Source organism: Mobula birostris, chromosome 9, assembly GCF_030028105.1.
Source record: "Mobula birostris isolate sMobBir1 chromosome 9, sMobBir1.hap1, whole genome shotgun sequence".
In the NCBI taxonomy this organism is placed as follows: domain Eukaryota; kingdom Metazoa; phylum Chordata; class Chondrichthyes; order Myliobatiformes; family Myliobatidae; genus Mobula; species Mobula birostris.
Genome location: NC_092378.1, coordinates 73,566,471 through 73,590,239, shown reverse-complemented (window position 1 = coordinate 73,590,239; position 23,769 = coordinate 73,566,471).

Sequence of the window (23,769 nt, the reverse complement as noted above, 5' to 3'; positions counted from 1 at the left end):
AACTATCATGCTCTTTAACAAAAGGGGACAACTACACTCATTTAAAGATTCTTTTTATCGTGTTACTTCATGCTCATTATTTATTGCTACTTATATGTATCTGCATTTGCACAGATTTTTGTCCATTGATCCTGTTTACAGTTACTGTTCTATAGATTTATTAAGTATGCCCACAGAAAAAGAATCCCAGGGTTGTATGTGGTGACATGTATGTACTCTGATAATAAATTTTGTCTTGATTTTTGACTTTGACTTTCAGAATAATTTGAAAAAAGAGCAAGTCTAGTTAACCACTTAACTCTTCATGAGTTAGAAAAGTTTTCTGCACTGCAAGTGCTGAATGCTTGAAACAGTGGGTCATCAGCAAAATGGGATCTGCTGTACACCTGTTGTACAGGTAGGCAAATTGGAGCGGATCCAAGTCACTTCTCAGGTGGGAGTTGATATGTTTCATCACCAACCTCTCAAAACACTTCAACACAGTGAATGTAAGTGCTACCGGACAATATTGAGGCAGGTTATCACATTCTTCTTAGGCATAATTGAAGTCTGCCTAAAGCAGGTCAGTACTTCAGATTGTTGAAGTAAGAGGTTAAAGATCTCAGTGAACACTCCAGCATGTTGATCTGCACAGGTCTTCTCCATGTGTTCTTCACTGCAAGTGCTGAATTCTCTAAACAGCAACTTAGCAACATTAAATTCGACTTTTGAAATTCAGCTGCATGGAATTTAGTAAGGATGAATATCCAATATTTAGTCCAACACACAGTAATTCCAGCATGTAGTCCTAGTTGTGATTCCACATCTTGTGTCCACCCTTCCCCCCACCCTCCATCCTACACTCCTAACAACACACAAGAGCTATGATCATCAAACACAGTGGAAAGTAGAGATCACAACTCCAAGCAAAGTCACCAAATGGGCTGTACACATTGATCATGTCCTTGAGATTTTCCTGCTCACTGTATATCTCTCCAGGATGTCAAGTATATAAGACATTCAGAAACAAGCAAGAATATTCAAACTACTTATAAAATTTTTCAAACATTGGAATTATTAACCTGCATCTCTTTAGTCATCCTTTTAGTTTTCCCTCTGCTGCTCAAATTCAGTCTTCTATGCATGTGCTAACTTTCATTTCTGTTGTCATAGTGACAGATATTCATAAGAAAACTGCATTGCAAAGTCAATTTAAAGAAGTTTTTAAGTACAATTGTTTTCAGACTATTCAGTAGATCTGCCCTGCAGAAAGCAAACAAAGAACAGCAGAAAAACTCAGTGCTTTTGTTACTATTGATCTCAAAATGTAAAAATGAAGAATTTCTAAAACTGTGCTTTTTAGCTCAACTGTACAATAATAGTTCAATGAGGCATCCAATTTCGTAACACTTAAATTTGCATTTAAAATAAGTTTTATTTTAGACCTGCTCCTACCGAGCCAAAGCATTGAAAAAAAATGTTTTAATCATATAAATTAAGAAAGATCTTGTTGTGTACTTGTTGGTGCCATAACGGATGTTGCTGAGTTTTGGCAAGCACAGGTGCACTTTGTCCATGGTAAATACAAGGACCTGCTTTTGTTCAAGGATGTGACTTCACCTTAGCAACAAAACAAGAGGGTAGTGTACATTCTAGAGCAAAACATTCTAATCTTTATAAATCACCATCAGCTGATAAAGGTGGTCATCATTACATCTGATGGTGAGGCAGATGTTGACAGGTGTACAAAGCACCATGGATCTTTCAAGCTTTCTTCTTCAAATAGCAATGAATACTCTAATTAAGATGAAAACCGACACTTAATAAGCAAGGGAGTGAAAGATTACCACAGGTAGATAGGAGTACAGCGTGGAGATTGCAATAAAATCAGCCAAAACCTTGTTGAATGAACAAGCAGCCTTGAGGGGCCGAATAGCCTCCCCTTGCAACTAATTCATATGTTCCTGTGCATAGATAGTGGTGATATAGAGTACGCAGTATGTTCCTGTACAGAAGGTATATATTGATATCATAAAGGATGGCTCAGTAGTGTAGCAGTTAGTGTAACACTGTTACAGCATCATTGACCTGTGTTCAATTCACACTATTCTCTATAAACTGTGTATGATCTGTGTAAAAGACAGAGAGAGAGAGAGAGAGAGAGAGAGAGAGAATCAGAAAGAACAACATGTTCCTTGTTCAAAAAAAAACACATTATTGCAATGAAATGCCTACAGACATTGAAAGACAAAGCTGGTGGGAAAGATAGAAGTGATTTCAAACGTTTGAAGCTGTTAGCTCAGTTGACCCCTCATGGCCACACGGTGTTATGAAGAGATTTAGATGAGATGGAGTTTGACGGAAAAACGTAGGTTTATTATTCCTGCAAAGGCAGATGGCCATCGTGATGAAGGAATCCAGCCCAGCATGTCGATTGTTTATTTATTTCCAGAGATGCTGCTTGAACTGCTGAGTTCCTCCAGCACTTTTTGTGTGTCGGCAGGTGTTTGGATCTGGCTCCAATTTAACACCAGGCCAATTAACTTGACTGGTTGACTGGCTAGCAGTTATTTCCAATCCAGGCAGCTGTTAATTCAACTATGAAATAAATGGAAGGGGATAGGGTAGAAAGGAGGTGGGAATCCCTTGCAGTTCAAAACAAAGACTCTTTATCTGTAATAAATGAGGATTGGTGATTTGACAGAATTGAACAATATGAAAAGTGGAAACCTGTTTGAATTCAATGTTAAAAATGACTTACATTAAGGGCACAATATAGTGGTAATCCTATGTCTATCATTTACTGCTTTAGCATTGTATCATGTTAGCAAACAGCTTGCCAGAAAAAACTGTTCCTCTCGCCATCACGACACTGTTCTGTTATTGACCGCTTACACAACTTCCTTTCCCTACACAGGCAGCAAAGTATTCAGTATGTTTTTTGACAAACTTAGAGGTTAAATGTTTGATTTACCTGCTGGACTGCTGAGATGGAATTGTTATTGCTGAGGTACAAGCCTGGCTGTTCAGATTTGACTGCTGCTGAACATAGCAAAGGATTCGTTGTGTTGAATGACACTGTAGCGATGTGCTACACACAGAGCTAGAAATAACGGCACGCAGTCTGTAAGTCGCACTGGAGACTCATTTATTCAAACTTCACGGCACTGGATTTTAAGCAGTTCCCTTCCAGCCCTCTCCAGGCAGAAATGACGTCAGAGGTGCATTACAAAAGTCTCTCCCCGCACGTGGGCTATTTTGTGAGCCGGTTCGCTTGTGTGGAAAGCGGGTCGCCACAGAACCCCACCCCCAAAGAACTGGCGATACACCCCCAATGACCACAGTCTGGATCAGTCTCTGTTTGGGAGGTCTGCCTCCACGCCGCGGTGCCTGAACCTCGACCAGCTGCGCCAAGTCCACATGGGCCGGTTTGAGTCGGTCCACCGTGAAAACCTCCTCTTTCCCCCCAATGTCCAGAACGTACGTGGACCCATTGTTCCTGATCACCTTGAACGGCCCCTCATACGGCCGCTGTAGCGGTGCCCGGTGTGCGCCCCTTCGTACGAATACAAACTTACAGTTCTGCAGGTCTTTGGGTACGCAGGTCGGGATCTGTCCGTGCTGTGAAGTCGGTACAGGGGCCAGGTTGCCGGGCCTTTCGCGTAGTCTGTCCAGGACTGCTGCGGATTCTTCCTCTTGCCCCCTTGAGGCTGATATGAACTCTCCTGGGATGACCAGGGGTGCGCGGTACGCCAGCTTGGCCGACGAGGTATGCAGATCCTCTTTGGGTGCTGTGCGGATTCCAAGCAGGACCCAGGAAAGCTCGTCCACCCAGTTAGGCCCTTTCAGGCGGGCCATGAGAGCCGACTTTAAGTGATGGTGGAAGCGTTCACTAGTCCGTTCGACTGTGGGTGGTAGGCAGTTGTGTGGTGTAATTGTGTTCCCAACGGGCTGGCCACAGCGGACCACAGGCTGGAGGTGAACTGGGCGCCTCTGTCAGAAGTAATGTGGGCCGGTGTCCCAAAGTGTGCTACCCAGGTTTTGATCAGTGCTCGGGCGCAGGATTTGGAGGTGGTGTCGGTGAGCGGGACTACCTCTGGCCATCTGGTGAACCGGTCTATCATAATAGGGAGGTACCGTGCTCCTCGTGACACTGGCAGGGGCCCCACGATATCCACATGAATGTGGTCGAACCTCCGGCGGGTGGGTTCGAACTGCTGCGGCGGAGCCTTGGTGTGCCGCTGCACCTTGGCTGTTTAGCACTGCATGCACGTTTTGGCCCATTCGCTGACCTGTTTGTGAAGACCGTACCACACGAACTTGCTGGAGACCATCCGGACAGTTGTCCTGATAGATAGGTGCGCCAAGCCGTGTATGGAGTTGAAAACTCGCCGCCACCAGGCTGCCGGGACGATGGGGCGAGGTTGGCCAGTAGCCACGTCACACAGGAGGGTCCTTCACCTGGGCCTACGAGGAAGTCCTGAAGCTGCAAACCCGAGACTGTGGTCCTGTAGCTGGGCATCTCGTCGTCTGCCTGCTGTGCCTCCGCCAGTGCTGCATAGTCCACCCCCTGGGATAGGGCCTGGATAGCTGGTTTGGAGAGTGCGTCCGCCACAATGTTGTCCCTTCCCGAGACATGCTGGATGTCCGTCGTGTACTCGGAGATGTAGGACAGATGTTGCTGCTGGCGGGCCGACCAGGGGTCGGACACCTTCGTGAACGCAAAAGTCAACAGTTTGTGGTCCGTGAACACGGAGAATGGCCTGCCTTCTAGGAAGTACCTGAAATGCCGGATTGCCAGATATGGTGCCAACAGCTCCCGGTCGAAGGCACTGTATTTGAGTTCGGGTGGCTGTAAATGCCTACTGAAGAACGCCAGGGGTTGCCAGGGCTCCTCGATGAGTTGCTCCAGCACCCCATCGACTGCTGTGTTGGATGCGTCCACGGAGAGGGCAGTTGGAATGTCCGTTCTGGGGAGCACCAGCATCGCGGCGTCTGCCAAGGCTTCCTTGGCTTTAACGAAAGCGGCCGCGGCCTCTTCGTCCAAAGTAATGTCCTTGCCTTTACCCGACATCAGGGTGAACAAAGGGTGCATGATATGGGCTGCTGAGGGGAGGAAGCGGTGGTAGAAGTTCACCATTCCAACGAACTCCTGCAGGCCTTTGACTGTGTTGGGCCGGGTGAAGTGGCAGATCGCGTCTACCAGCAGAGGTGTTGTCCCGTCTTGGGTAATCCTGTGGCCCAGGAACTCGATGGTGTGGAGTCCGAACTGACATTTGACCGGGTTGATCATGAGGCCGAAATCACTCAGGCAGGAGTAGAGCTGGAGGAGGGGGGACAGATGCTCCTGACGACTACTGCTGGCTATGAGGATGTCGTCCAAATAAATGAACGCAAAGTCCAGGTCGCGTCCCACCGCACCCATGAGTCACTGGAACGTCTGTCCGACATTCTTCAGGCCGAACGGCATTTGGAGGAATTCGAACAGGCCGAACGAGGTGATGAGTGCTATTTTGGGGATGTCTTCAGAGTGTACCAGGATTTGATGGTATTCCCGGACAAGGTCTACTTTGCTGTAAAGTCCTGTATGTGCGGCACGGGGTAGCGGTCTGGAGTTGTAGCCTCGTTCAGTCTGTGGTAGTCGCCGCATGGTCTCCAGCCCCCCGTTGCCTTGGGCACCATGTGCAAGGGGGAGGTCCATGGGCTGTCAGACCGCCGTACGATCCCCAATTCCTCCATCCTCTTGAACTCCTCCTTTGCCAGGCGGAGTTTGTCCGGGGGGAGTCTTCATGCGCGGGCATGGAGGGGTGGTCCCTGGGTCGGGATGTGGTGATGTACTCCGTGTCTGGGCATGGCTGCCGTGAACTGCGGTGCCAGAACCGATGGAAAGTCCGCCAGGATTCTGGTGAATTCGTTGTCAGACAGCGTGATGCAGTCCAGGTCTGGGACCGGCAACTTGACTTCACCCAGGGAGAACGTCTGGAAAGTCTTGATGTGGACCATTCTTTTCCCTTGCAAGTCGACCAGCAGGCTGTGGGCTCACAAGAAGTCCGCCCCCAGGAATGGTTGGGCCACAGCAGCCAGTGTGAAGTCTCACGTGAACTGGCCGGCGCCGAACTGTAGCTGCGCTGTGCGGGTGCCGTAGGTCCGAATCGTGCTGCCGTTTGCGGCCCTCAGGGTGGGTCCTGTCTCCCTGTTGCGGGTGTCATACCCAGTCAGGGGTAAGTTGCTGATCTCCGCTCCAGTGTCGACCAAGAAGCGACGTCCCGACTGTTTGTCTCAGACGTACAGGAGGCAGTCCTGGTGGCCAGCCGCTGTAGCCATTAGCGGCGGCTGGCCCTGGTGTTTCCCAGGAACTTGCAGAGTGGACGACAATGGCGAGCTTCTTTGTCCCACCGCTGGTGGTAGAAACACCACTGTTCATTGGCCTCCTCACTCCTACCTCTGGGTTGTGTGCGCTCCGTTGCCGGGCCTGGTCTGGCCTGTTGTTGGGCGCGTGGCTTGGTAATCTGTTTGACAGATGCCCTGCTCTCCCTCTTGGCTTTCCATAGCACATCTGCCCGGGCCGCTACCTTCCGGGGGTCACTGAAATCTGTGTCAGCCAGCAGCAGATGTATGTCCTCAGGCAGTTGTTCTAGGAACGCCTGCTCAAACATGAGTCAGGGCTTGTGTCCTTCAGCCAGGGCCAGCATCTCGTTCATTAATGTTGACGGCAGCCTGTCTCCCAAACCGTCCAGGTGCAGCAAGCAGGCACCTCACTCACACCGTGAGAGGCCAAAGGTCTCTATGAGCAGCGCTTCGAATGTTGCATATTTGCCTTCTTCGGGGGGTGACAGTATGAAATCCCCAACCCGTGCGGCTCTCTCCTGGTCAAGGGAGCTCGCCACGTAATAGTAACGTGTGGAATCCGAAGATATCTGCCGAATCTGGATAGTATCAGATTGGTCAAACCACACACATGGTCGCAGCGTCCAGAAAGTTGGCAGTTTCAGGGAAACTGTGTGAACAGGTGAAGAGTTGATCATCTTTGGTCCAAATCCCATTTGGACCGTCCGAGTCACCAATGTAGCGATGTGCTACACACAGAGCTAGAAATAACGACACACAGTCTGTAAGTCACACTTGAGACTCCTTTATTCAAACTTCAGGGCACTGGCTTTTAAGCAGCTCCCTTCCAGCCCTCTCCGGGCGGCAATGTCGTCAGAGGTGCATTACAAAAGTCTCTCCCCGCATGTGGGCTATTTTGTGAGCCGGTTCGCTTGTGTAGAAAGTGGGTCGCCACAACACGCGCTTTTGCAATTCTCTTAGCAAATTTGTTGCTTTGGAAGAGTGCTCGAGAAATAAATTCAATATCTGGAGAAACAAGGCAGGGAAATACAACATTATTTCAAAAGGGAATCATATCCTAATGCTAAACTCTGATCACCAGCTCATAACCCAGCACAGATGGAAAGCATGCTGGGGAGCTGGCTGGATTTGAACTCGGGATCTTTTGTACCAAAGTCCAGTGCTGATGCCACCACACCACCAGCCATGTCTTATAGTTAGAGAAAAAGAGACATCTCAAATGACAGAGCAGTAACGAGGTACATCAAGGTGTGCTCTGTCTGAGATCATCTAGTTAAATAACCTGAAAAGGAAGTAAACACAGAAACTAAGAGAGAATTCTCTTTTTTCTTCCTAAAGAGAGAATTGTTGCTTTTGTCTGTGTAACCTATATCAGTCAAAAATTGTGTTAAGTCCAGAGTATGACAGTTTACATTGTTTCAGAATCATATCGAGCTAGAGAGGTATAAAGTTACACAGCACGAACACAAGCGCTTTACCCCATGTAGGTCCATGCTGGCTATCAAGCACCCATCCCATATTAATCCCATTTAACAACATACAGTATGGGTTTTAAACTTCTATGCCTTAATAATCCAAGCCTTCATCCAGATAATTCTTAAATATTGAGAGAGTACCTGCCTAATATTTTATAGAAACATAGAAACATAGAAAATAGGTGCAGGAGTAGGCCATTCGGCCCTTCGAGCCTGCACCGCCATTTATTATGATCATGGCTGATCAACCAACTCAGAACACCGCCCCAGCCTTCTCTCCATACCCCCTGACCCCCATAGCCACAAGGGCCATATCTAACTCCCTCTTAAATATAGCCAATGAACTGGCCTCAACTGTTTCCTGTGGCAGAGAATTCCACAGATTCACCACTCTCTGTGTGAAGAAGTTTTTCCTAATCTCGGTCCTAAAAGGCTTCCCCTCTATCCTCAAACTGTGACCCCTCGTTCTGGACTTCCCCAACATCGGGAACAATCTTCCTGCATCTAGCCTGTCCAATCCCTTTAGGATCTTATGCGTTTCAATCAGATCCCCCCTCAATCTTCTAAATTCCAACGAGTACAAGCCCAGTTCATCCATTCTTTCTTCATATGAAAGTCCTGCCATCCCAGGAATCAATCTGGTGAACCTTCTCTGTACTCCCTCTATGGCAAGGATGTCTTTCCTCAGATTAGGGGACCAAAACTGCACACAATACTCCAGGTGCGGTCTCACCAAGGCCTTGTACAACTGCAGTAGTACCTTCCTGCTCCTGTACTCGAATCCTCTCGCTATAAATGCCAGCATACCATTCGCCTTTTTCACCGCCTGCTGTACCTGCATGCCCACTTTCAATGATTGGTGTATAATGACACCCAGGTCACGTTGCACCTCCCCTTTTCCTAATCGGCCACCATTCAGATAATAATCTGTTTTCCTATTTTTGCCACCAAAGTGGATAACTTCACATTTATCCACATTAAATTGCATCTGCCATGAATTTGCCCACTCACCCAACCTATCCAAGTCACTCTGCATCCTCTTAGCATCCTCCTCACAGCTAACACTGCCACCCAGCTTCGTGTCATCTGCAAACTTGGAGATGCTGCATTTAATTCCCTCATCTAAGTCATTAATATATATTGTAAACAACTGGGGTCCCAGCACTGAGCCTTGCGGTACCCCACTAGTCACCGCCTGCCATTCTGAAAAGGTCCCGTTTATTCCCACTCTTTGCTTCCTGTCTGCTAACCAACTCTCCACCCACACCAATACCTTACCCCCAATACCGTGTGCTTTAAGTTTGCACACTAATCTCCTGTGTGGGACCTTGTCAAAAGCCTTCTGAAAATCCAAATATACCACATCCATTGGTTCTCCCCTATCCACTCTACTAGTTACATCCTCAAAAAATTCTATGAGATTCGTCAGACATGATTTTCCTTTCACAAATCCATGCTGACTTTGTCCGATCATTTCACCGCTTTCCAAATGTGCTGTTATCACATCCTTGATAACTGACTCCAGCAGTTTCCCCACCACCGACATTAGGCTAACCGGTCTATAATTCCCCGGTTTCTCTCTCCCTCCTTTTTTAAATAGTGGAGTTACATTAGCCACCCTCCAGTCCTCAGGAACCAGTCCAGAATCTAACGAGTTTTGAAAAATTATCAGTAATGCATCCACTATTTCTTGGGCTACTTCCTTAAGCACCCTGGGATGCAGACCATCTGGCCCTGGGGATTTATCTGCCTTCAATCCCTTCAATTTACCTAACACCACTTCCCTACTAACATGTATTTCGCTCAGTTCCTCCATCTCACTGGACCCTCTGTCCCCTACTATTTCTGGAAGATTATTTATGTCCTCCTTAGTGAAGACAGAACCAAAGTAATTATTCAATTGGTCTGCCATGTCCTTGCTCCCCATAATCAACTCACCTGTTTCTGCCTGTAGGGGACCTACATTTGTCTTTACCAGTCTTTTCCTTTTTACATATCTATAAAAGCTTTTACAGTCCGTTTTTATGTTGCCTGCCAGTTTTCTCTCATAATCTTTTTTCCCCTTCCTAATTAAGCCCTTTGTCCTCCTCTGCTGAACTCTGAATTTCTCCCAGTCCTCAGGTGAGCCACTTTCTCTGGCTAATTTGTATGCTGCTTCTTTGGAATTGATACTATCCCTAATTTCTCTTGTCAGCCACGTTTTATGTAACTTCTTACATCATATTATCTGTGGTGTTTGTACCAATGTTATTTAATTTGTATCATTTGGATGGTTTTCAATATACACTCAGTGGCCACTATATTAGGTACATCTGTTCACCTGAACGTTATTTTAATCATGTATGAAGTGCAAAGGTTAAGGCAAATTTATTATCAAAGTACATACTATATGTCACCATATACAACCCTGAGATTTGTTTTCTTGTGGGCATACTCAGTAAATCCAAGAACCACAATAGAATGAATGAAAGACCCCACCTAACAGGACTGACAACCAACCAATGCAAAAAGGACAACACATTGTGCAAATACTATACAAAAGAGAAAATAATGATAATAAATAAATAAGCAATAAATATTGAAAACATGAGATGAAGAGTCCTTGAAAGTGAGTCCATAGGTTTGGGAACAGTTCGGTGATGGGGTGAGTGAAGTTGAATGAAGTTATCCCCACTGGTTCAAAAGTCTGATGGTAGCAACTGTTCTTGAATCTGATAGTCTGAGCCCTGAGGCTCCTGAACAGCAGCAAGGAGAGAGCATGACCTGGGTGGTGGGGTCCCTGATAATGGATTGCTGCTTTGCTTCGACAGCGCTCCATGTAGATGTGTTCAGTGGTGGGAAGGGCTTTCCCTGTGATGGATTGTGCCGTATCCATTACTATTTGTAGGATTTTCCGTTCAAGGGCATTGATGTTTCCAGACCAGGCTGTGATGCAGCCAGTCAATATACTCTCCACCACATGTCTGTCGAAGTTTGTCAAAGCTTTAAATGTCTTGCTGAATCTTTGTAAACTCCTAAGGAAGTAGAAGTGCTGCCTTGCTTTCTTTGTAAATGTTGAATCCTTGTGGGCTGAGTTGACACTACAAGGGTAAGTGGACCCTGACGGCAATTATATACACGGCTCCCAATAGTAGATGTGATGTGGACAGACCATGGATTACAACAAGAAATCGAAAAGGTGTGTCAAAAGGGCAATGTTATGATAGTCATGGGAGATTTCAACATGCAGGTCAATTGTGAAAATTAGACTGGAAATGTATCTTAAGAGAGTGAGTTTATTGAATGCTTATAAGATAGCTTTTTAGAGTAATTTGTTGTTGAGTCTACTATGGGATCAACTATACTGGATTGGGTGTTATGTAAAGACTAGTGGTGATTAGGAACTTAGGTAAAAGAACCTTGAAGAGGCAGTGATCACAATATGATAGGAGATCCTGGCAGGGAAGGTGGCAGAGCAGCAATGGTTCGAGTTTCTGGGGGAAGAAATGATGAAAATACAGGATAGAGGTATTCCAGAAACAAAGAAATACTCAGATGGCAAAATAGTACAACTGTGGCTGACAAGGGAAGTCAAAGCTGATAATAAAGCAAAAGAGAGGGCATACAACAAAGCAAAAAATAGGGGGAATATAGAGGATTGGGAACCTTTTAAAACCCTGCAGAGAGTGACTAAAAGAATCATTAGGATGGAAAATATGAAATATGAAAGCAAGTTAGCAAACAATATCAAAGTGGACAGTAAAAACTTTTCAAGTATGCAAAAAATAAAAGAGAGATGAAAGTGGATACAGGACTGCTAGAAAATGAGGCTGGAGAAGTAATAATGGGGCCAAGGAGGCGACAGATGAATTAATTTAGTATTTTGCATCAGTCTTCACTGTGGAATTCAATAGCAGTGTGCCAGGTGTTGAGTGTATGAAGAAGAGAAGTGGGTGCAGTTACTCTTACAAGGGAGACGGTGCTCAAAAAGCTGAAAGACCTAAGGGTACATAAGTCACCTGGACCTGATGAACTGCACCCTGGGGTTCTGAAAGACGTAGCGTTAGAGATTGTGGAGGCAGTAGCAATGATCTTTCAAAAATCCTTGGACTCTGGCATGGTGCCAGAGGACCAGAAAATTGCAAATGTCACTCCACTCCTTAATAAAAGAAGAAGACAGCAGAATGGAAATTATACACCAGCTAGCCTGGCCTCAGTGGTTGGGAAGATGTTGGAGTCAATTGATAAGGAAGTGGTAATGAAGTACTTGGTGTCACAGGACAAGATAGGACAAAGTCAGCATGGTTTCCTAAAGGGAAAATGCAATGTTAGCATTCATTTCATGAGGTCTGGAATACAAGAGCAGGGATGTGATGCTGAAGCTTTATAAGGCACTGATGAGGCCTCACCTTGAGTATTGTGAACAGTTTTAAGAAAACAGATCTAAGAAAAAAATGTGCTGATATTGGAGAGGGTCCAGAGGAGGTTCAGAAGGATGATTCTGAGAATGGAATGGTTATCATACGAGCAATGTTTGATAGCTCTGGTCTGTACTCGCTGAAATTTAGAAGGATGATGGTGGAATTTCATTGAAACCTTTTGAATGTTGAAAGGCCCAGACAGAGTAGATGTGGAAAGGATGTTTCCCATGATGGGGGAGTCTAGGACAAGACGGCACAGCCTCAGGATAAAGGGGCGTCCAAATAAAACAGAGGTGTGGAGAAATTTCTTTACCCAGAGGCTGTGAACTTGTGGCATTTATTACCACAGGCAGCTGTGGAGGCCAGGTCGTTGGGTATATTTAAAGCATAGGTTCTTGATTGGACTCAGCATCAAAGGTTATGGTGAAAAGGCCAGGGAGTGGGACTGAGGAGAAGTAAAAAGGCTCAGCCATGATTGAATGGCGGAGCGAACAAAATGGCCTAATTCTGGTCCTATGTCTTGTAGTTTTATGGTCTGTAGGTAAATGCATTTACGTGCTAGGCCCAGGATTGGTCCTCTGTAATAATAACAGTGAGGAATTTAAAGTTGCTGACCCACTCCATCTGTGATAGCCCCATGAGTCTGGCTCATGGACCTCTGTATTCCTCCTCCAAAATCAATAATCTTGGTCTTGCTGACAGTGAGTGAGTGGCTGTTGTTGAGGCAAGGTCTTGAAGCTTATTAATAAATCTTGTGGCAGCAACACAATGCATAAAAGCCTGCAAACCTGGTCAAGATGTTCAGACCAAACATCAGAATAAGCTACAGTAGCCGAAGGCTGCTCCTGTGACCACTTTATTAGCTACAACCTAATAATATGGCTACTGAATTGTGTACATTTGTTGATCATATCACATTCATAATTACATGTCAACTTGCTGATGAGGGTGCTTGCCCTTCTTCAGAGTGGTTTAAAACCACTCGTGGTGGTCGCTGGTATGATTTAAGCTGATGTGGAGAAGAAAATATTACTTTTTGTGTTGTTACCCTAAATTCTCTTTACTGTACCCTGTCTGAATTCAATGTTATCAATGACACACTATAGTTTTAATCCCATGTTCCACACTTGCTGCATATAATGATATCATGTTATGCTGTAGAATGTGAGAGTACAGAACCCTGTGTGAATAGATAGAAGAGATGATCTCTCACTGACTTATTGCATTCCCTTCACTGCACCCAGCTTCATTCAGAGTAATAAAGAAACTCTGAAGAAGCAACATTTGCAAGGACACCCAGGCCTCTTCTGTGATTTTACCCTTAAGACCATAAGACATAGGAGCAGAATTAGGCCATTTGGATGATCAAGTCTGCTCCGCCATTTCATCATGGTTGGTCTATTTTTCATCTCAGCCGCAGTCTCCTGCCTTCACCCGGTATCCGTTCATGCCCTGACTAATTAAAAATCCCTCAACCTCTGCATTAAGTACACCCAATGACCTGGCCTCCACAGCCACTTGTGGCAACAAATTCCACAGATTCACCACTGTCTGGCTAGAGGAATTCCTCATCTCCATTCTGAAAGGATGCCATTCTATTTTGAGGCTGTGTCTTCTGCTCTTAGATGACCCCACCATAGCTAATATCCTCTCAACATCCACTCTATCAAGACCTTTCAGCATTCGATAGGTTTCAATCAGATCTCCCCCCATATTCTTCTCAATTCCACAGAGTACAGGCACAGAGCCATCAAACGCTCTTCATATGAGAAGGTGTTAAATCCCAGAATCATTTTTGTGAACCTCCTTTGAAACTCTCCAATGTCAGCATATCCTTTCTTATATAAGTGGCCCAAAACTGCTCCCAATACTCCAAGTGAAGCCTTAGCATTACATCGTTGCTTCTATATTCTAGTCCTCTGGAAGTGAATGCTAACATCATATTCGCCTTCCTCAACTGGCAAACTAACCTTTAGGGAATCCTGCACAAGGACTCCTAAGTCCCTTTACACCTCAGAATTTTGCATTTTCTTTCAATTTAGAATATAGTCTACCCTTTCATATCTTCTAACAAAGTGTATGACCGTACACTTTCCAACACTTTAATTTTTTCTGTCCTTTCTTTCACCCTTCTCCTAATCTGTCTAAGTCCTTCTATAGCTTCTCTACTTTCTCAGAAATACCTGCCCCTCCACTTATCTTCTTATCATTTGCAAACTTGGCCACAAAAACATCATTCCATCTTCCAAATCATTCACATATACAGTAACATAAAAAGGAATCAGCCCCAACACAGACCCCTGTGGAACACCATGAGTCACTGGCAACCAACTAGAAAAGCCTCCCTTTATTCCCTCTCATTCCCTCCTGCCACAAAATACTTATTAAGTTCAACTTACATTCCTTTGTGCACCATTTCTACTTCTCCAACATCAATTTGCAGTGGTCTCACCTCTGCTTAACTCTTTATATATCTGAAAAATGACTTAAGGCCATAAGAAATAGGAGCAGAAGTAGGCCATTTGGCCCATTGAGTCTGTTCCACCATTCAATCATGGGCTGATCCAATTTTTCCAGTCATCCCCACTCCCTTACTTTCACCCCATCCCCTTTGCTGCCCTGGCTAATCAAGAACTTATCTATCTCTGCCTTAAACACACCCAATGATGGTCTCCACAGCCGCTCGTGATAACAAATTCCACAGATTTACCACCCTCTGACTTAAGTAATTTCTCTGCATCTCTGTTCTAAAAGGACGTCCTTCAATCCTGAAGTCGTGCCCTCTTGTCCCAGACTCCCCAACCATGGGAAATAACTTTGCCATATCTAATCTATTCAGGCCTTTTAACATTTGGAATATTTCTATGAGATCCTCCCTCATTCTCCTGAACTGCAGGGAATACAGCCCGAGAATTGCCAGACGTTCCTCATACAGTAACCTTTTAATTCCTGGAATCATTCTGGTGAATCTTCTCTGAACCCTTTCAGTATATCCTTTCTAAAATAAGGAGACCAAAACTGCACACAATACTCCAAGTGTGGTCTCATGAGTGCCTTATAGAGTCTCAACATCATATCCCTGCTCTTATATTCTATACCTCTAGAAATGAATGCCAATGTTGTATTTGCCTTCGCCACAACCGACTCAGCCTGCAGGTTAACCTTTAGTGTATCCTGCACAAGGACTCCCAAGTCCCTTTGTATCTCTGCATTTTGAATTCTCTCCCCATCTAAATAATAGTCTGTCCATTTATTTCTTCCACTAAAGTGCATGACCATACACTTTCCAACATTGTATTTCACTTGCCACTTCTTTGCTCATTCCCCTAAACTGACTGAGACTCTCTGTAGGCTCTCTGTTTCCTCAACACTACCCGCTCCTCCACTTATCTTTGTGTCATCAGCAAATTTAGCCACAAATCCTTTAATACCATAGTCCAAATCACTAAGCAACGATCTCAACACTGACCCCTGTGGAATTCCACTGGTAACCAGCAGCCAGCCAAAATAAGATCCCTTTATTCCCGCTCCCTGTTTTCTGCCAACCAGCCAATGCTCCACCCATGCTAGTAATTTCCCTGTAATTCCATGGGCTCTTATCTTGCTAAGCAGCCTCATGTGTGGCACCTTTTCAAAGGCCTTCTGAAAATCCAAGTACACCACGTCTACTACATCTCCTTTGTCTACCCTGCATGTAATTTCCTCAAAGAATTGCAGTAGGTTTGTCAAGCAGGATTTTTCTTTCAGGAAACTATGCTAGCTTTGGCCTATCTTGTCATTTGCCTCGAGGTACTCCATAATCTCATCCCTAATAATGGATTCCAACAACTTCCCAACAACTGATGTCAGGCTAACAGGTCTATAATTTCCTTTCTGCTGCCTCCTCCCCTTCTAATATCTTCTTTTATATTATTGGCTAGATTATCTTCAGCGGAGGAAAGGAAATCGCCGTGGTATGAAAGAGGAGTTGACCAAAGTAAACTGGAAGAAGCTGAAGGCAGAGATTTACAGCAGAACAGCAATGGTATGAGTTTCTGGGAAAAAATGAGGAAGGTGCAGGACAGATGTATTCCAAAAATGAAGAAATACTCAAAGGGCAATATACTACAATCGTGGCTGACAAGGGAATTCAAAGCTAATGCAAAAACAAGAGAGAGGGTATACAATAAAGCAAAAGTTAATGGAAAGACAGAGGATTGGGAAGCTTTTAAAAACCTACAGAGAGCACTAAAAGAATCATTGGAAGTGAAGAGATGAAATATGAAAACAAGCTAGCAAATAATATCAAAATGAATAGTAAAAGCTTTTACAAGTATGCAAAGAATAAAAGAGAGATGAGAGTGGATATAGGACCACTAGAAAATGAGGCTGGAGAAATAATAATGAAGAACAAGTAGGTGGCAGATGAACTAAATGAGTATTTTGCATCAGACTTCACTGCAGAATACACTAGCATTGTGCCAGATATTGTAGTATGTGAGGAAAAGAAGTCTGTGCAGTTATTATTACAAGGGAGAAAGTACTTCAAAAGCTGAAAGGCCTATGGGTACATAAATCACTCAGACTAGATAAACTGCACCCCAGAGTTCTGAAAGAGTTATCATGAGAGATTGTGGAGACATTAGCGATGTTCTTTAAAAATCAATGGAATCTGGCAAGGTGTCAGAGGACTGGAAAATTGCAAATGTCACTCTACTCCTTCAGAAAGGAAGGAGGCAGCAGAAAAGAAATTGTAGATCAGTTAGCCTGACCTCAGTGGTTGGGACGATGTTGATGTCAATTGTTAAGGTCATGGAGTACTTGGTGACACAGGAAAAGATAGGACAAAATCAGCAGGGTTTCCTTAGGGGAAGATCTTGCCTGATGAACCTGTTGGAATTCTGTGGGTAGATTACAAGTAGGATAGATAAAGTGGATTCAGTGGAAGTTGTATATTTGAACTTTCAGAAGGCCTTCGGCGTGGTGCCACACATGAGACTGCTTACCAAGTTAAGAGCCTATGGTATTACAGGAAAGTTACTAACATGGTTAGAGCACTGGCTGATTGGTAGGGGGCAGCGACTGCAATTAAAAGGATCCTTGTCTGGTTGGCTGCCAGTGACTAGTAGTGTTCTGTAGGGGTCAGTTTTGGGACCAGTTCTTTTTATGCTGTATATAAATGATTTGGATGATGGAATAGATGGCTTTGTTGCCAGCTTTGCAGACGATACAAAGATTCATGAAGGGACACGTAGTGTTGTGGAAATATGTAGGCTGCAGAAGGATTTAGACAGATTAAGAGAATGGGTAAGAAAGTGGCAAATGAAATACAATGTTGGAAAATGCATGGTCATACACTTTGGTAGTAGAAATAAACATGCAGACTATTTTCTAAACAGGAAGAAAATCCAAAAATCTGCGATGCAAAGGGACTTGGGAGTTCTTGTGTAGAACACCCTAAAGGTCAACTTGCAGGTTGAGTCAGTGGTGAGGAAGGCAAATGTAATGTTAGCTTTTATTTCAAGAGGTCTAGAATACAAGTACTGGGATGTGATGCTGAGGCTTTATAAGGCCTTGAGTACTGTGAACAGTTTTGGGCTCCTCATCTTAGAAAAGATGTGCTGACGTTGTAGCGGGTCCAGAGGTGGTTCACAAGGATGATTCCGGGAACGAAAGGGTTATCATACAAGGTATATTTGATAGTTCTGGGTCTGTACTTTCTAGAATTCAGAAGGATGAGTGGGGATCTCATTGAAACCTTTTGAATATTGAAAGGCCTAGACAGAGTAGATCTGGAAAGAATGTTTCCCATGATGTGAGAGTCTAGGACAAGAGGGCACAGCCTCAGGATAGAGGAGTGTCCATTTAAAACAATGATGCTGAGAAATTTCATTAGCCAGAGAGTGGTGAATTTGTGGAATTTGTTACCACAGGCAGCTGTGGAACACAGGTCATTGGATGTATTTAAGGCAGAGCTTGATAGGTTCTTGGTTGGAGACAACATCAAAGTTTCAGGGAGAAGACCATGATATAGGATTGAGGAGAGGAAAAAAGGGATCAGCCATGATTGAATGGTGGAGCAGACCCAATAGGCCAAATGGCCTAATTCTGCTCCAGTGTCTTATGGTCTTATATGTCCTCTTTTCTCTCCTTATGGCTTTCTAGTGGTTTTTAAAAACTTCCAAATTCTTTTAATTTCCCATTAGTTTTTGCTATATTCTATGCTCTCTCTTTGGCTTTTATAAAATCTTTAACTTCCCTTGCAGCTGTCTCATTCTCCTTTTGGAATGCTTCTTCTTTGGGATGTATATATCCTGTGCCTTCCAAGTTGCTCCCAGAAACTCTAGCCATTGCTGTCCAGCCATCATCCTTGTTGGTATCTCCTTCCGATCAGCTTTAGCCAACTCCTCCAGCATGCCTCTGAAATTCCCTTTACTCCACTTTATACTGATACATCTGACTTTATCTTCTCCTTCTGAAACAGCAGGGTGAATTCTATCATATTATAATCATTTACTCCTTAGGGTACCTTTACCTTTAGCTCGCTAATCACTGTTTCATTACACAATACCCAATCCAGAATTATCTTTTCCCAGACAGGCTCAAACACAAGATGATTTTAAAAGCCATCTCATATGCAATCTACAGGTTTTTTTCTCTTGGCTCTAACCTAATTTTCCCAATCTGCCTGCATCTTGAATTTCACCATGACTCTAATTCTGTTGCACTTTTGATATGCATTTTCTATTTCCCGTTGTAATTTATATCCCACATCCTGGAAGGCCTGTATATAACTCTCATAAGACATAGGAGCAGAAACTCACAGTTTCTTAACTCTACTCAGAAAGATTCTACACTTTCCAATCCTGTGTCATCTCTTTCCAAGTATTTGAATGAATTATTTTACCAATGGAGCTAACCCATTAGTTATATAATGTTTGAAAATTGATCGTGAGTCCTGCAGGTACGAAAGATGAGAGGCTGTTCCTTGAGCTTGCTTTTGGCCTTCTCAGTGCAGGAGGCTACAGAGAGCCTAGGAATGGAACAAGGAATTAAAGTGAGAGGCAAACAAGTCAGCGCCAGCCATGTGGGCAGAGCATAGAGTGTCTGCAGAATGATTGCTTAATCTGTGCTTAGTTTCTCCAGTCTAGCAGACTGCATTTTGAATACTGGGACAGTAGATTAGACTGCATGTGAATAGGTCGAATATCTAGCAACACACATCAAAGTTGCTGGTGAACGCAGCAGGCCAGGCAGCATCTGTAGGAAAAGGTGCAGTCGACGTTTCAGGCCGAGACCCTTCGTCAGGACTAACTGAAGGAAGAGTGAGTAAGGGATTTGAAAGTCGGAGGGGGAGGGGGAGATCCAAAATGATAGGAGAAGACAGGAAGGGGAGGGATAGAGCCAAGGGTTGGACAGGTGATAGGCAAAAGGGGATACGAGAGGATCATGGGACAGGATGTCCAGGAAGAAAGACGGGGGGGGGGACCCAGAGGATGGGCAAGAGGTATATTCAGAGGGACAGAGGGAGAAAAAGGAGAGTGAGAGAAAGAATGTGTGCATAAAAATAAGTAACAGATGGGGTACGAGGGGGAGGTGGGGCCTTAGCGGAAGTTAGAGAAGTCGATGTTCATGCCATCAGGTTGGAGGCTACCCAGACGGAATATAAGGTGTTGTTCTTCCAACCTGAGTGTGGCTTCATCTTTACAGTAGAGGAGGCCGTGAATAGACATGTCAGAATGGGAATGGGATGTGGAATTAAAATGTGTGGCCACTGGGAGATCCTGCTTTCTCTGGCGGACAGAGCGTAGATGTTCAGCAAAGCGGTCTCCCAGTCTGCGTCGGGTCTCGCCAATATATAAGAGGCCACATCGAGAGCACCAGACGCAGTATATCACCCCAGTCGACTCACAGGTGAAGTGTTGCCTCACCTGGAAGGACTGTTTGGGGTGACTCACAGGTGAAGTGTTGCCTCACCTGGAAGGACTGTTTGGGCAACACTTCAGCTGTGAGTCGACTGGGGTGATATACTGCGTCCGGTGCTCCCGATGTGGCCTTTTATATATTGGCGAGACCCGATGCAGACTGGGAGACCGCTTTGCTGAACATTTACGCTTTGTCCGCCAGAGAAAGCAGGATCTCCCAGTGGCCACACATTTTAATTCCACATCCCATTCCCATTCTGACATGTCTATCCACGGCCTCCTCTACTGTAAAGATGAAGCCACATTCAGGTTGGAGGAACAACACCTTATATTCCGTCTGGGTAGCCTCCAACCTGATGGCATGAACATCGACTTCTCTAACTTCCGCTAAGGCCCCACCTCCCCCTCGTACCCCATCTGTTACTTATTTTTATGCACACATTCCTTTTTCTCACTCTCCTTTTTCTCCCTCTGTCCCTCTGAATATACCTCTTGCCCATCCTCTGGGTCCCCCCCCCCCCCCTTGTCTTTCTTCCCGGAACTCCTGTTCCATGATCCTCTCGTATCCCCTTTTGCCAATCACCTGTCCAGCTCTTGGCTCTATCCCTCCCTCTCCTGTCTTCTCCTATCATTTTGGATCTCCCCCTCCAACTTTCAAATCCCTTATTCATTCTTCCCTCAGTTAGTCCTGACGAAGGGTCTCGGCCTGAAACGTCGACTGTACCTCTTCCTAGAGATGCTGCCAGGCCTGCTGCGTTCACCAGCAACTTTGATGTGTGTTGCTTGAATTTCCAGCATCTGCAGAATTCCTGTTGTTTGAGGTCAAATATCTGTCCATTCACCTCTTCCCTTCCCACCATGGGATGGAACAATAGACAGGGAGTCACGAAGGGAGTGATCCCCTTGAAATCTTGCACAGGGATGTTCAGCTGTGTCTTGTTGAAGCTGATGGAAATGTGTTAATCATAGTTGGCATACGGAATCGATCTGTCTTTACCTTTGGACATTGTATGAGGAGGCTTCACTAAGAATGACACTAACACTGGAATATATTCAGTGATGGTTTAATCCCATTGTAACCTCATCAAACTTGACTAGGGAAACTTGGTCTGCAGAAAAATACATAAACACAAGAGATCCAGAGCAACACACGCAAAATGTTGAAAAAACTCAGCAGGTCAGGCAGCAAAGATTTCTGCCAGAAGCATTCACTGATAATCCTCTCCATAGCTACTGCCTGACCAGCTGATTTCTCCAGCATTTTGTGTGTGTGTCACTTCACAGTAAAATACTCAGTGACTGTTCACCAGAATAATTCAGATTCCCTCCAATTAAGATTGAAGGCATGGACAATTTGCAGAATTTCTGAATATTCTTAAACATCTGGTGCATGAATATATTGTTCAGTCTCATGAAATCTGGAGGCAATGGCCCATTTTAAAGCATAACAACAGGATACTTGCAGGATTAACAATCTGACATTCCCCTGGGACTCTTTTCTGCTGGAAACAGATGGTAACAAGTCTAAACTGACAGTACTTGGGTCACCAATCAGCCTGTATTAATAAACCAGTTACAGTGATCTAGATCTCCTGCTTTTTGTAGTTGGGCTGTCTTCATGAGGTGCAATTCAGCAATGTCTACATCAGGACTGAGAGAAGAATATAGTCACCTTTCTGTTCTTAGTGCAGTACATTTTCAAAGACCAAAAAAAAAATAAGGATAGAAACATAGAAACATAGAAAATAGGTGCAGGAGTAGGCCATTCGGCCCTTTGAGCCTGCACCGACATTCAGTATGATCATGGCTGTTCATCCAACTCAGAACCCTGTACCTGCCTTCTCTCCACACCCCCTGATCCCTTTAGCCACAAGGGCCATATCTAACTCTTTCTTAAATATAGCCACTGAACTGGCCTCAACTGTTTCCTGTGGCAGAGAATTCCACAGATTCACCACTCTCTGTGTGAAGAAGTTTTTCCTCATCTCGGTCCTAAAAGGCTTCCCCTTTATCTTTAAACTGTGACCCCTTGTTCTGGACTTCCCCAACATCGGGAACAATCTTCCTGCATCTAGCCTGTCCGATCCCTTTAGGATTTTATACGTTTCAATAAGATCCCTCCTCAATCTTCTAAATTCCAGCGAGTATAAGCCTAGTCAATCTATTCTTTCATCATATGAAAGTCCTGCCATCCCAGGAATCAATCTGGTGAAGCTTCTTTGTACTCCCCCTATGGCAAGAATGTCTTTTCTCAGATTAGGGGACCAAAACTGCACACAAAACTCCAGGTGTGGTCTCACCAAGGCCTTGTACAACTGCAGTAGTACCTCCCTGCTCCTGTACTCGAATCCTCTCGCTATAAATGCCAGCATACCATTCGCCTTTTTCACCGCCTGCTGTACCTGCATGCCCACTTTTAATGACTGGTGTACAATGACACCCAGGTCTCGTTGCACCTCCCCTTTTCCTAATCAGCCACCATTCAGATAATAATCTGTTTTCCTGTTCTTGCCAGGTAGAAGGATGGTAAAGTCCAAAGAAATAACAAACAGTACGCAAAAGCTCAGTGGACGGTGATATGTTGCTGGTGTCCAAATGAGGTATAATGGACTTGTAGCTTTTGCTTTTTATCTTTCTCTCTCCATAGATTCTGACCACTCTACTGGTTATTTCTAATGTTTTCTGATTTTCTGTATAATGTCATTTATGAGGATAATTTATCACACAAAATCAAGCTTGTTACTTTATTGAAAAGAGTTGTATGGCATGTCCAGGGAAAGGTAGCACCTCTGGTGAAGGAGCTTGTTGTATCCATTCTGGGACAGCTCACTAATCTTTGATTCCCACAGAACACTAAGCTCTCACCTGTGGCTCAAAGTAGCTGTTTGTATATGGCAGCAGCCACATCCCAGTTCACCACTTCAAAAGGCAAGCTAAACCATAGGAGGGAACTAGTGGGCCTCATACCCCAACCAGATGGGAACATGCCTGTCCTAGCATGCGAAGTCAGTTCTGATGGACTGGACAACTGAGATCAACAGTGAGATCCAGCCGCCAAGCAGGCGGTTCTGAAAAGCATCATGGAGAGCAGAGGGCAAGGCCATAAGACCATAAGACATAGGAGCAAAATTAGGCCATTTGGTCTATCGATTCTGCTCCATCATTCAATCATGCCTGATCCTTTACATTCCCCTCCTCAGTCCCACTCCCCAGCTTTCACCCCATAACCTTTGATGCTGTGTCCAATCAAGAACCTATTATGCTTTGCCTTAAATACATCCCATGACCTGGTCTCACAGCTGCCTGTGGTAATAAATTCCACAAATTCACAAGATTCTGACTAAAGGAATTTCTCCGCATCTCTGTTTTAAATGGATGCCCCTTTATCCTGAGGCTGTGCCCTCTTGCCCTAGACTACCAGACCATGGAAAGTATCCTTTCCACATCTATTCTGTCTAGGCATTTCAACATTCGAAAGGTTTCAATGGGGTCCCCACTCATCCTTTTAAATTCCAGCGAGTACAGATCCAGAGCCATCAAAAGTTTCTCGTATGATAACCCTTTCATTCCTGAAATCATCTTTGTAAACCTCCTCTGGACTCTCTCCAATACCAGCACATCTTTTCTAAGATGAGAGGCCCAAAACTGTTCACAATACTCAAG